We start from the raw sequence: 14287 nt of genomic DNA, 5'->3' as shown, positions 1-14287 counted from the left end.
AACAACCCATATCTGTCCTCAGCCCATAACAACCCATCTCTGTCCCTAGCCCATAACAACACATCTCTGTCCCTAGCCCATAACAACCCATCTCTGTCCTCAGCCCATAACAACCCATCTCTGTCCCTAGCCCATAACAACCAATCTCTGTCCCTAGCCCATAACAACCCATATCTGTCCTCAGCCCATAACAACCCATCTCTGTCCCTAGCCCATAACAACCCATCTCTGTCCTTAGCCCATAACGACCCATCTCTGTCCCTAGCCCATAACAACACATCTCTGTCCCTAGCCCATAACAACCCATCTCTGTCCTCAGCCCATAACAACCCATCTCTGTCCCTAGCCCATAACAACCCATCTTTGTCCCGAGCCCATAACAACCCATCTCTGTCCTCAGCCCATAACAACCCATCTCTGTCCTCAGCCCATAACAACCCATCTCTGTCCTCAGCCCAGTACAACCCATCTCTGTCCCTAGCCCATAACAACCCATCTCTATCCTCAGCCCATAACAACCCATCTCTGTCCCTAGCCCATAACAACCCATCTCTGTCCTTAGCCCATAACGACCCATCTCTGTCTCTAGCCCATAACAACCCATCACTGTCCTCAGCCCATAACAACCCATCTCTGTCCCTAGCCCATAACAACCCATCTCTGTCCTCAGCCCATAACAACCCATCTCTGTCCCGAGCCCATAACAACCCATCTCTGTCCTCAGCCCATAACAACCCATCTCTGTCCTCAGCCCATAACAACCCATCTCTGTCCTCAGCCCATAACAACCCATCTCTGTCTCTAGCCCATAACAACCCATCACTGTCCTCAGCCCATAACAACCCATCTCTGTCCCTAGCCCATAACAACCCATCTCTGTCATCAGCCAATAACAACCCATCTCTGTCCTCAGCCCATAACAACCCATCTCTGTCCTCAGCCCATAACAACCCATCTCTGCCCCTAGCCCATAAAAACCCATCTCTGTCCTCAGCCCATAACAACCCATCTCTGTCCTTAGCCCATAACAACCAATCTCTGTCCCTAGCCCATAACAACCCATATCTGTCCTCAGCCCATAACAGCCCATCTCTGTCCCTAGCCCATAACAACCCATCTCTGTCCTTAGCCCATAACAACCCATCTCTGTCCTCAGCCAATAACAACCCATCTCTGTCCTCAGCCCATAACAACCCATCTCTGCCCTCAGCCCACAACAACCCATCACTGTCCCTAGCCCATTACAACCAATCTCTGTCCTCAGCCCATAACAACCCATCTCTGTCCTCAGCCCATAACAACCCATCTCTGTCTCTTGCCCATAACAACCCATCATTGTCCTCAGCCCATAACAACCCATCTCTGTCCCTAGCCCATAACAACCCATCTCTGTCCTTAGCCCAAACAACCCATCTCTGTCCCTAGCCCATATCAACCCATCTCTGTCCTCAGCCCATAACAACCCATCTCTGTCCCTAGCCCATAACAACCCATCTTTGTCCCAAGCCCATATCAACCCATCTCTGTCCTCAGCCCATAACAACCCATCTCTGTCCCTAGCCAATAACAACCCATCTTTGTCCCGAACCTTAACAACCCATCTCTGTCCTCAGCCCATAACAACCCATCTCTGTCCTTAGCCTATAACAACCCATCTCTGTCCTCAGCCCAGTACAGCCCATCTCTGTCCCTAGCACATAACAACCCATCTCTATCCTCAGCCCATAACAACCCATCTCTGTCCCTAGCCCATAACAACCCATATCTGTCCTCAGCCCCTAACAACCCATCTCTGTCCCTAGCCCATAACAACCCATCTCTGTCCTTAGCCCATAACAACCCATCTCTGTCCTCAGCCCACAACAACCCATCACTGTCCCTAGCCCACTACAAACCAATCTCTGTCCTCAGCCCATAACAACCCATCTCTGTCCTCAGCCCATAACAACCCATCTCTGTCTCTAGCCCATAACAACCCATCTCTGTCCTCAACCCATAACAGCGCATCTCTTTCCTCAGCCCATAACAAACCATCTCTGTCCCTAGCCCATAAAACCCATCTCTGTCCCTAGCCCATAACAACCCATCTCTGTCCTCAACCCATAACAACCCATCTCTGTCCTCAGCCCATAACAACCCATCTCTGTCCTCAGCCCAGTACAACCCATCACTGTCCCTAGCCCACTACAACCAATCTCTGTCCTCAGCCCATAACAACCCATCTCTGTCCTCAGCCCATAACAACCCATCTCTGTCTCTAGCCCATAACAACCCATCTCTGTCCTCAACCCATAACAGCGCATCTCTTTCCTCAGCCCATAACAAACCATCTCTGTCCCTAGCCCATAAAACCCATCTCTGTCCCTAGCCCATAACAACCCATCTCTGTCCTCAACCCATAACAACCCATCTCTGTCCTCAGCCCATAACAACCCATCTCTGTCCTCAGCCCAGTACAACCCATCTCTGTCCCTAGCCCATAACAACCCATCTCTATCCTCAACCCATAACAACCCATCTCTGTCCCTAGCCCATAACAACCCATCTCTGTCCTTAGCCCATAACGACCCATCTCTGTCTCTAGCCCATAACAACCAATCTCTGTCCCTAGCCCATAACAACCCATATCTGTCCTCAGCCCATAACAGCCCATCTCTGTCCCTAGCCCATAACAACCCATCTCTGTCCTTAGCCCATAACAACCCATCTCTGTCCTCAGCCAATAACAACCCATCTCTGTCCTCAGCCCATAACAACCCATCTCTGCCCTCAGCCCACAACAACCCATCACTGTCCCTAGCCCATTACAACCAATCTCTGTCCTCAGCCCATAACAACCCATCTCTGTCCTCAGCCCATAACAACCCATCTCTGTCTCTTGCCCATAACAACCCATCATTGTCCTCAGCCCATAACAACCCATCTCTGTCCCTAGCCCATAACAACCCATCTCTGTCCTTAGCCCAAACAACCAATCTCTGTCCCTAGCCCATATCAACCCATCTCTGTCCTCAGCCCATAACAACCCATCTCTGTCCCTAGCCCATAACAACCCATCTTTGTCCCAAGCCCATATCAACCCATCTCTGTCCTCAGCCCATAACAACCCATCTCTGTCCCTAGCCAATAACAACCCATCTTTGTCCCGAACCTTAACAACCAATCTCTGTCCCTAGCCCATAACAACCCATATCTGTCCTCAGCCCATAACAGCCCATCTCTGTCCCTAGCCCATAACAACCCATCTCTGTCCTTAGCCCATAACAACCCATCTCTGTCCTCAGCCAATAACAACCCATCTCTGTCCTCAGCCCATAACAACCCATCTCTGCCCTCAGCCCACAACAACCCATCACTGTCCCTAGCCCATTACAACCAATCTCTGTCCTCAGCCCATAACAACCCATCTCTGTCCTCAGCCCATAACAACCCATCTCTGTCTCTTGCCCATAACAACCCATCATTGTCCTCAGCCCATAACAACCCATCTCTGTCCCTAGCCCATAACAACCCATCTCTGTCCTTAGCCCAAACAACCCATCTCTGTCCCTAGCCCATATCAACCCATCTCTGTCCTCAGCCCATAACAACCCATCTCTGTCCCTAGCCCATAACAACCCATCTTTGTCCCAAGCCCATATCAACCCATCTCTGTCCTCAGCCCATAACAACCCATCTCTGTCCCTAGCCAATAACAACCCATCTTTGTCCCGAACCTTAACAACCCATCTCTGTCCTCAGCCCATAACAACCCATCTCTGTCCTTAGCCTATAACAACCCATCTCTGTCCTCAGCCCAGTACAGCCCATCTCTGTCCCTAGCACATAACAACCCATCTCTATCCTCAGCCCATAACAACCCATCTCTGTCCCTAGCCCATAACAACCCATATCTGTCCTCAGCCCCTAACAACCCATCTCTGTCCCTAGCCCATAACAACCCATCTCTGTCCTTAGCCCATAACAACCCATCTCTGTCCTCAGCCCACAACAACCCATCACTGTCCCTAGCCCACTACAACCAATCTCTGTCCTCAGCCCATAACAACCCATCTCTGTCCTCAGCCCATAACAACCCATCTCTGTCTCTAGCCCATAACAACCCATCTCTGTCCTCAACCCATAACAGCGCATCTCTTTCCTCAGCCCATAACAAACCATCTCTGTCCCTAGCCCATAAAACCCATCTCTGTCCCTAGCCCATAACAACCCATCTCTGTCCTCAACCCATAACAACCCATCTCTGTCCTCAGCCCATAACAACCCATCTCTGTCCTCAGCCCAGTACAACCCATCTCTGTCCCTAGCCCATAACAACCCATCTCTATCCTCAACCCATAACAACCCATCTCTGTCCCTAGCCCATAACAACCCATCTCTGTCCTTAGCCCATAACGACCCATCTCTGTCTCTAGCCCATAACAACCCATCACTGTCCTCAGCCCATAACAACCCATCTCTGTCCCTAGCCCATAACAACCCATCTCTGTCCTTAGCCCATAACAACCCATCTCTGTCTCTAGCCCATAACAACCCATCACTGTCCTCAACCCATAACAACCCAGCTGTGTCCCGAGCCCATAACAACCCATCTCTGTCCTCAGCCCATAACAACCCATCTCTGTCCTCAGCCCATAACAACCCATCTCTGTCCTCAGCCCATAACAACCCATCACTGTCCTCAGCCCATAACAACCCATCTCTGTCCCTAGCCCATAACAACCCATCTCTGTCATCAGCCAATAACAACCCATCTCTGTCCTCAGCCCATAACAACCCATCTCTGTCCTCAGCCCATAACAACCCATCTCTGACCCTAGCCCATAAAAACCCATCTCTGTCCTCAGCCCATAACAACCCATCTCTGTCCTTAGCCCATAACAACCAATCTCTGTCCCTAGCCCATAACAACCCATATCTGTCCTCAGCCCATAACAGCCCATCTCTGTCCCTAGCCCATAACAACCCATCTCTGTCCTTAGCCCATAACAACCCATCTCTGTCCTCAGCCAATAACAACCCATCTCTGTCCTCAGCCCATAACAACCCATCTCTGCCCTCAGCCCACAACAACCCATCACTGTCCTCAGCCCATAACAACCCATCTCTGTCCCTAGCCCATAACAACCCATCTCTGTCATCAGCCAATAACAACCCATCTCTGTCCTCAGCCCATAACATCCCATCTCTGTCCTCAGCCCATAACAACCCATCTCTGCCCCTAGCCCATAAAAACCCATCTCTGTCCTCAGCCCATAACAACCCATCTCTGTCCCTAGCCCATAACAACCCATCACTGTCCTCAGCCCATAACAACCCCTCTCTGTCCTTAGCCCATAACAACCCATCTCTGTCCCTAGCCCATATCAACCAATCTCTGTCCTCAGCCCATAACAACCCATCTCTGTCCCTAGCCCATAACAACCCATCTTTGTCCCGAGCCCATATCAACCCATCTCTGTCCTCAGCCCATAACAACCCATCTCTGTCCCTAGCCCATAACAACCCATCTTTGTCCCGAGCCCATAACAACCCATCTCTGTCCTCAGCCCATAACAACCCATCTCTGTCCTCAGCCTATAACAACCCATCTCTGTCCTCAGCCCAGTACAGCCCATCTCTGTCCCTAGCACATAACAACCCATCTCTATCCTCAGCCCATAACAACCCATCTCTGTCCCTAGCCCATAACAACCCATATCTGTCCTTAGCCCATAACAACCAATCTCTGTCCCTAGCCCATAACAACCCATATCTGTCCTCAGCCCATAACAACCCATCTCTGTCCCTAGCCCATAACAACCCATCTCTGTCCTTAGCCCATAACAACCCATCTCTGTCCTCAGCCCACAACAACCCATCACTGTCCCTAGCCCACTACAACCAATCTCTGTCCTCAGCCCATAACAACCCATCTCTGTCCTCAGCCCATAACAACCCATCTCTGTCTCTAGCCCATAACAACCCATCTCTGTCCTCAACCCATAACAGCGCATCTCTTTCCTCAGCCCATAACAAACCATCTCTGTCCCTAGCCCATAAAACCCATCTCTGTCCCTAGCCCATAACAACCCATCTCTGTCCTCAACCCATAACAACCCATCTCTGTCCTCAGCCCATAACAACCCATCTCTGCCTCTAGCCCATAACAACCCATCTCTGTCCTCAACCCATAACAGTGCATCTCTTTCCTCAGCCCATAACAAACCATCTCTGTCCCTAGCCCATAAAACCCATCTCTGTCCCTAGCCCATAACAACCCATCTCTGTCCTCAACCCATAACAACCCATCTCTGTCCTCAGCCCATAACAACCCATCTCTGTCCTCAGCCCAGTACAACCCATCTCTGTCCCTAGCCCATAACAACCCATCTCTATCCTCAGCCCATAACAACCCATCTCTGTCCCTAGCCCATAACAACCCATCTCTGTCCTTAGCCCATAACGACCCATCTCTGTCTCTAGCCCATAACAACCCATCACTGTCCTCAGCCCATAACAACCCATCTCTGTCCCTAGCCCATAACAACCCATCTCTGTCCTTAGCCCATAACAACCCATCTCTGTCTCTAGCCCATAACAACCCATCACTGTCCTCAACCCATAACTACCCAGCTGTGTCCCGAGCCCATAACAACCCATCTCTGTCCTCAGCCCATAACAACCCATCTCTGTCCTCAGCCCATAACAACCCATCTCTGTCCTCAGCCCATAACAACCCATCTCTGTCTCTAGCCCATAACAACCCATCACTGTCCTCAGCCCATAACAACCCATCTCTGTCCCTAGCCCATAACAACCCATCTCTTTCATCAGCCAATAACAACCCATCTCTGTCCTCAGCCCATAACAACCCATCTCTGTCCTCAGCCCATAACAACCCATCTCTGCCCCTAGCCCATAAAAACCCATCTCTGTCCTCAGCCCATAACAACCCATCTCTGTCCTTAGCCCATAACAACCAATCTCTGTCCCTAGCCCATAACAACCCATATCTGTCCTCAGCCCATAACAGCCCATCTCTGTCCCTAGCCCATAACAACCCATCTCTGTCCTTAGCCCATAACAACCCATCTCTGTCCTCAGCCAATAACAACCCATCTCTGTCCTCAGCCCATAACAACCCATCTCTGCCCTCAGCCCACAACAACCCATCACTGTCCCTAGCCCATTACAACCAATCTCTGTCCTCAGCCCATAACAACCCATCTCTGTCCTCAGCCCATAACAACCCATCTCTGTCTCTTGCCCATAACAACCCATCACTGTCCTCAGCCCATAACAACCCATCTCTGTCCCTAGCCCATAACAACCCATCTCTGTCCTTAGCCCATAACAAACCATCTCTGTCCCTAGCCCATAACAACCCATCTCTGTCCCTAGCCCATAACAACCCATCACTGTCCTCAGCCCATAACAACCCCTCTCTGTCCTTAGCCCATAACAACCCATCTCTGTCCCTAGCCCATATCAACCAATCTCTGTCCTCAGCCCATAACAACCCATCTCTGTCCCTAGCCCATAACAACCCATCTTTGTCCCGAGCCCATATCAACCCATCTCTGTCCTCAGCCCATAACAACCCATCTCTGTCCCTAGCCCATAACAACCCATCTTTGTCCCGAGCCCATAACAACCCATCTCTGTCCTCAGCCCATAACAACCCATCTCTGTCCTCAGCCTATAACAACCCATCTCTGTCCTCAGCCCAGTACAGCCCATCTCTGTCCCTAGCACATAACAACCCATCTCTATCCTCAGCCCATAACAACCCATCTCTGTCCCTAGCCCATAACAACCCATATCTGTCCTTAGCCCATAACAACCAATCTCTGTCCCTAGCCCATAACAACCCATATCTGTCCTCAGCCCATAACAACCCATCTCTGTCCCTAGCCCATAACAACCCATCTCTGTCCTTAGCCCATAACAACCCATCTCTGTCCTTAGCCCATAACAACCCATCTCTGTCCTCAGCCAATAACAACCCATCTCTGTCCTCAGCCCATAACAACCCACCTCTGCCCTCAGCCCACAACAACCCATCACTGTCCTCAGCCCATAACAACCCATCTCTGTCCCTAGCCCATAACAACCCATCTCTGTCATCAGCCAATAACAACCCATCTCTGTCCTCAGCCCATAACAACCCATCTCTGTCCTCAGCCCATAACAACCCATCTCTGCCCCTAGCCCATAAAAACCCATCTCTGTCCTCAGCCCATAACAACCCATCTCTGTCCCTAGCCCATAACAACCCATCACTGTCCTCAGCCCATAACAACCCCTCTCTGTCCTTAGCCCATAACAACCCATCTCTGTCCCTAGCCCATATCAACCAATCTCTGTCCTCAGCCCATAACAACCCATCTCTGTCCCTAGCCCATAACAACCCATCTTTGTCCCGAGCCCATATCAACCCATCTCTGTCCTCAGCCCATAACAACCCATCTCTGTCCCTAGCCCATAACAACCCATCTTTGTCCCGAGCCCATAACAACCCATCTCTGTCCTCAGCCCATAACAACCCATCTCTGTCCTCAGCCTATAACAACCCATCTCTGTCCTCAGCCCAGTACAGCCCATCTCTGTCCCTAGCACATAACAACCCATCTCTATCCTCAGCCCATAACAACCAATCTCTGTCCCTAGCCCATAACAACCCATATCTGTCCTCAGCCCATAACAACCCATCTCTGTCCCTAGCCCATAACAACCCATCTCTGTCCTTAGCCCATAACAACCCATCTCTGTCCTCAGCCCACAACAACCCATCACTGTCCCTAGCCCACTACAACCAATCTCTGTCCTCAGCCCATAACAACCCATCTCTGTCCTCAGCCCATAACAACCCATCTCTGTCTCTAGCCCATTAGAACCCATCTCTGTCCTCAACCCATAACAGCGCATCTCTTTCCTCAGCCCATAACAAACCATCTCTGTCCCTAGCCCATAAAACCCATCTCTGTCCCTAGCCCATAACAACCCATCTCTGTCCTCAACCCATAACAACCCATCTCTGTCCTCAGCCCATAACAACCCATCTCTGCCTCTAGCCCATAAAAACCCATCTCTGTCCTCAGCCCATAACAACCCATCTCTGTCCTTAGCCCATAACAACCAATCTCTGTCCCTAGCCCATAACAACCCATATCTGTCCCTAGCCCATAACAACCCATCTCTGTCCCTAGCCCATAACAACCCATCTCTGTCCTCAGCCCATAACAACCCATCTCTGTCCCTAGCCCATAACAACCCATTTTTGTCCCGAGCCCATAACAACTCATCTCTGTCCTCAGCCCATAACAACCCATCTCTGTCCTCAGCCTATAACAACCCATCTCTGTCCTCAGCCCAGTACAACCCATCTCTGTCCCTAGCACATAACAACCCATCTCTATCCTCAGCCCATAACAACCCATCTCTGTCCCTAGCCCATAACAACCCATATCTGTCCTTAGCCCATAACGACCCATCTCTGTCTCTAGCCCATAACAACCCATCACTGTCCTCAGCCCATAACAACCCATCTCTGTCCCTAGCCCATAACAACCCATCTCTGTCCTTAGCCCATAACAACCCATCTCTGTCTCTAGCCCATAACAACCCATCACTGTCCTCAGCCCATAACAACCCATCTCTGTCCCGAGCCCAGAACAACCCATCTCTGTCCTCAGCCCATAACAACCCATCTCTGTCCCTAGCCCATAACAACCCATCTCTGTCCCTAGCCCATAACAACCCATCTCTGTCCCTAGCCCATAACAACCCATCTCTGTCCTCAGCCCATAACAACCCATCTCTGTCCCTAGCCCATAACAACCTATCTCTGTCCTCAGCCCATAACAACCCATCTCTGTCCTTAGCCCATAACAACCAATCTCTGTCCCTAGCCCATAACAACCCATATCTGTCCCTAGCCCATAACAACCCATCTCTGTCCCTAGCCCATAACAACCCATCTCTGTCCTCAGCCCATAAAAACCCATCTCTGTCCCTAGCCCATAACAACCCATTTTTGTCCCGAGCCCATAACAACCCATCTCTGTCCTCAGCCCATAACAACCCATCTCTGTCCTCAGCCTATAACAACCCATCTCTGTCCTCAGCCCAGTACAACCCATCTCTGTCCCTAGCACATAACAACCCATCTCTATCCTCAGCCCATAACAACCCATCTCTGTCCCTAGCCCATAACAACCCATATCTGTCCTTAGCCCATAACGACCCATCTCTGTCTCTAGCCCATAACAACCCATCTCTGTCCTCAGCCCATAACAACCCATCTCTGTCCTTAGCCCATAACAACCAATCTCTGTCCCTAGCCCATAACAACCCATATCTGTCCTCAGCCCATAACAGCCCATCTCTGTCCCTAGCCCATAACAACCCATCTCTGTCCTTAGCCCATAACAACCCATCTCTGTCCTCAGCCAATAACAACCCATCTCTGTCCTCAGCCCATAACAACCCATCTCTGCCCTCAGCCCACAACAACCCATCACTGTCCCTAGCCCATTACAACCAATCTCTGTCCTCAGCCCATAACAACCCATCTCTGTCCTCAGCCCATAACAACCCATCTCTGTCTCTTGCCCATAACAACCCATCACTGTCCTCAGCCCATAACAACCCATCTCTGTCCCTAGCCCATAACAACCCATCTCTGTCCTTAGCCCATAACAAACCATCTCTGTCCCTAGCCCATAACAACCCATCTCTGTCCCTAGCCCATAACAACCCATCACTGTCCTCAGCCCATAACAACCCCTCTCTGTCCTTAGCCCATAACAACCCATCTCTGTCCCTAGCCCATATCAACCAATCTCTGTCCTCAGCCCATAACAACCCATCTCTGTCCCTAGCCCATAACAACCCATCTTTGTCCCGAGCCCATATCAACCCATCTCTGTCCTCAGCCCATAACAACCCATCTCTGTCCCTAGCCCATAACAACCCATCTTTGTCCCGAGCCCATAACAACCCATCTCTGTCCTCAGCCCATAACAACCCATCTCTGTCCTCAGCCTATAACAACCCATCTCTGTCCTCAGCCCAGTACAGCCCATCTCTGTCCCTAGCACATAACAACCCATCTCTATCCTCAGCCCATAACAACCCATCTCTGTCCCTAGCCCATAACAACCCATATCTGTCCTTAGCCCATAACAACCAATCTCTGTCCCTAGCCCATAACAACCCATATCTGTCCTCAGCCCATAACAACCCATCTCTGTCCCTAGCCCATAACAACCCATCTCTGTCCTTAGCCCATAACAACCCATCTCTGTCCTTAGCCCATAACAACCCATCTCTGTCCTCAGCCAATAACAACCCATCTCTGTCCTCAGCCCATAACAACCCACCTCTGCCCTCAGCCCACAACAACCCATCACTGTCCTCAGCCCATAACAACCCATCTCTGTCCCTAGCCCATAACAACCCATCTCTGTCATCAGCCAATAACAACCCATCTCTGTCCTCAGCCCATAACAACCCATCTCTGTCCTCAGCCCATAACAACCCATCTCTGCCCCTAGCCCATAAAAACCCATCTCTGTCCTCAGCCCATAACAACCCATCTCTGTCCCTAGCCCATAACAACCCATCACTGTCCTCAGCCCATAACAACCCCTCTCTGTCCTTAGCCCATAACAACCCATCTCTGTCCCTAGCCCATATCAACCAATCTCTGTCCTCAGCCCATAACAACCCATCTCTGTCCCTAGCCCATATCAACCAATCTCTGTCCTCAGCCCATAACAACCCATCTCTGTCCCTAGCCCATAACAACCCATCTTTGTCCCGAGCCCATATCAACCCATCTCTGTCCTCAGCCCATAACAACCCATCTCTGTCCTCAGCCCATAACAACCCATCTCTGTCCTCAGCCTATAACAACCCATCTCTGTCCTCAGCCCAGTACAGCCCATCTCTGTCCCTAGCACATAACAACCCATCTCTGTCCTCAGCCCATAACAACCCATCTCTGTCCTCAGCCTATAACAACCCATCTCTGTCCTCAGCCCAGTACAGCCCATCTCTGTCCCTAGCACATAACAACCCATCTCTATCCTCAGCCCATAACAACCCATCTCTGTCCCTAGCCCATAACAACCCATATCTGTCCTTAGCCCATAACAACCAATCTCTGTCCCTAGCCCATAACAACCCATATCTGTCCTCAGCCCATAACAACCCATCTCTGTCCCTAGCCCATAACAACCCATCTCTGTCCTTAGCCCATAACAACCCATCTCTGTCCTCAGCCCACAACAACCCATCACTGTCCCTAGCCCACTACAACCAATCTCTGTCCTCAGCCCATAACAACCCATCTCTGTCCTCAGCCCATAACAACCCATCTCTGTCTCTAGCCCATTAGAACCCATCTCTGTCCTCAACCCATAACAGCGCATCTCTTTCCTCAGCCCATAACAAACCATCTCTGTCCCTAGCCCATAAAACCCATCTCTGTCCCTAGCCCATAACAACCCATCTCTGTCCTCAACCCATAACAACCCATCTCTGTCCTCAGCCCATAACAACCCATCTCTGCCTCTAGCCCATAAAAACCCATCTCTGTCCTCAGCCCATAACAACCCATCTCTGTCCTTAGCCCATAACAACCAATCTCTGTCCCTAGCCCATAACAACCCATATCTGTCCCTAGCCCATAACAACCCATCTCTGTCCCTAGCCCATAACAACCCATCTCTGTCCTCAGCCCATAACAACCCATCTCTGTCCCTAGCCCATAACAACCCATTTTTGTCCCGAGCCCATAACAACTCATCTCTGTCCTCAGCCCATAACAACCCATCTCTGTCCTCAGCCTATAACAACCCATCTCTGTCCTCAGCCCAGTACAACCCATCTCTGTCCCTAGCACATAACAACCCATCTCTATCCTCAGCCCATAACAACCCATCTCTGTCCCTAGCCCATAACAACCCATATCTGTCCTTAGCCCATAACGACCCATCTCTGTCTCTAGCCCATAACAACCCATCACTGTCCTCAGCCCATAACAACCCATCTCTGTCCCTAGCCCATAACAACCCATCTCTGTCCTTAGCCCATAACAACCCATCTCTGTCTCTAGCCCATAACAACCCATCACTGTCCTCAGCCCATAACAACCCATCTCTGTCCCGAGCCCAGAACAACCCATCTCTGTCCTCAGCCCATAACAACCCATCTCTGTCCCTAGCCCATAACAACCCATCTCTGTCCCTAGCCCATAACAACCCATCTCTGTCAGTAGCCCATAACAACCCATCTCTGTCCCTAGCCCATAACAACCCATCTCTGTCCCTAGCCCATAACAACCCATCTCTGTCCTCAGCCCATAACAACCCATCTCTGTCCCTAGCCCATAACAACCTATCTCTGTCCTCAGCCCATAACAACCCATCTCTGTCCTTAGCCCATAACAACCAATCTCTGTCCCTAGCCCATAACAACCCATATCTGTCCCTAGCCCATAACAACCCATCTCTGTCCCTAGCCCATAACAACCCATCTCTGTCCTCAGCCCATAAAAACCCATCTCTGTCCCTAGCCCATAACAACCCATTTTTGTCCCGAGCCCATAACAACCCATCTCTGTCCTCAGCCCATAACAACCCATCTCTGTCCTCAGCCTATAACAACCCATCTCTGTCCTCAGCCCAGTACAACCCATCTCTGTCCCTAGCACATAACAACCCATCTCTATCCTCAGCCCATAACAACCCATCTCTGTCCCTAGCCCATAACAACCCATATCTGTCCTTAGCCCATAACGACCCATCTCTGTCTCTAGCCCATAACAACCCATCACTGTCCTCAGCCCATAACAATCCATCTCTGTCCCTAGCCCATAACAACCCATCTCTGTCCCTAGCCCATAACAACCCATCTCTGTCCCTAGCCCATAACAACCCATCTCTGTCCTCAGCCCATAACAACCCATCTCTGTCCTCAGCCCATAACAACCCATCTCTCGGGCTGCATAGGGATGATATCATGGTAGTGGATCAGGACGTGAAGCGAGAGAAGTGCAGCAGGATTGTACATCTATGTCAACGAACACTGACAAACACAAGATGACAGTCGCCGGCGGAGAGGGGAGGAGGGCCGGCGGGTCAATGATGAAGATGTGTAAGACGACCAAGCACCTGCAGAAGGTCAGCGGAGACCTTGGATTGTATTACACCCCCCCTCTCCCTCAGTTCTGCATCTCCACTGACCTTCTCCAGGTGCTGGGATCCCAGATATGGGATGACTAAGAAAAATTGTCCAA

Source organism: Oncorhynchus kisutch, linkage group LG11 (genome assembly GCF_002021735.2).
Source record: "Oncorhynchus kisutch isolate 150728-3 linkage group LG11, Okis_V2, whole genome shotgun sequence".
Lineage (NCBI taxonomy): Eukaryota > Metazoa > Chordata > Actinopteri > Salmoniformes > Salmonidae > Oncorhynchus > Oncorhynchus kisutch.
This window is presented reverse-complemented; position numbering follows the sequence as displayed.